The sequence below is a fragment of the Hyperolius riggenbachi genome, chromosome 4, assembly GCF_040937935.1.
Source record: "Hyperolius riggenbachi isolate aHypRig1 chromosome 4, aHypRig1.pri, whole genome shotgun sequence".
NCBI classification, from domain to species: Eukaryota; Metazoa; Chordata; class Amphibia; order Anura; family Hyperoliidae; genus Hyperolius; species Hyperolius riggenbachi.
This window is the reverse complement of record NC_090649.1, coordinates 124,145,539-124,146,922: the sequence shown is the minus strand read 5'-3', so window position 1 is coordinate 124,146,922 and position 1,384 is coordinate 124,145,539.

Here is a 1,384-nt window from a genome sequence, read left to right as displayed (position 1 = left end):
TTGGGGCCCCCAAGCACGCTATCCATAACAATTTACACAGTTCACCAAAACCAATAATGGACAACCACAGTATTAGAGGTGCAGGAAGGGGATGGGGAACAACTCGTTAATGATTATTATCATTCAAACCATAAATAGAAGTGAATTTCATCAGCACAGGACTAACAAAGAGCTAATACTGTGGTTGAGGGTGGGCCCCACGGGGCCCCTCTAGCCCAAGGGCCCCGATGCGTTCACTACCTCTGCACCCCCTATTGCTATGCCCCTGCACACACCATACAATTTTTCAAATATCTGTTCAATTTAAAGGGGACCTGAACTCAGAACTCCTCTCTGCTCTAAAGCCGCATCTACACGAGTAGATGCGGCCGCGATGCTCCTTATCAATCGAGCCGCTGATGCGGCTCGATTGATAAGATCCGACAGGACGGATCTCCGCACTGCCGATTTCCTGCTCGCTTCCCACGAGGGGACAATGGCAGGGAATCGAGCGGAAGGTAAGCGGCGCCGGCGAGGACGAGCTGGGAATCGAATGCGGTGCACGCGCAGTGAGCGGGGACGCGGCGGGCACGCGGAAGAGGCGATCCGGCGGCTAATCGAGCCGCCGGATCGCTGCAACATCTTATAGTGTAGACGGGGCTTTAGACATGGGTAGGGGTGGGTGAATGTTAGGAGTATGTTTGCAGAATATTTACACGACTTGTATTTTCTGCACACTAACCAAATGACCAACTAATTTCATACTGTGCACACAAGCGATGCGGTCACAACCTCTGCACCCCTATTGCTACGCCTCTGACTGCACGATATGGCCGCATTCAATACAACTGTTGTTCAGACGACTTGTACACACTCAGCCAACTAAATGATATCCAGTCGAGTAGTCTAGTCGCCTGTTGGATGATCCAACTTGGATCGAGCAAACCGCCCGTTATCATTCGAACAAGCTCACACGCCCAACTATCATCCAACAGAAGTTGGTCAATAGTTGGCCGAAAAAGTTGCACAAAGCGAGCCTTTACACCTGTGTCTTTATCCATTAAATAAATTATGAAAGGTGCCTTGTTTAACATGTTTCGAGCAGCATGGCCATGAATCCATGTTTATAATTAGTCAGTCTGGTGTACAGCCCTGTCTCCTCTACCCCATCTAAGAAGAGACTGTGCTTCTACCTTACATTTAGCTACTCACGCAATTGCAAACGTGCAATTACGAATTTGCTGAGTTTAGGTAGATCAGATCAGCAACCTAAACTAAAGAATTCTTGACGGGATACACCACTCCGTCCCTCCTCCACCCCTCCCTCCATGTCCCGTGCGCAGGCGCAGAACTCCATCGCTAAGCAGTAAACTCCAAGTCCCGGCATACTGTGCGCCGCCTGACC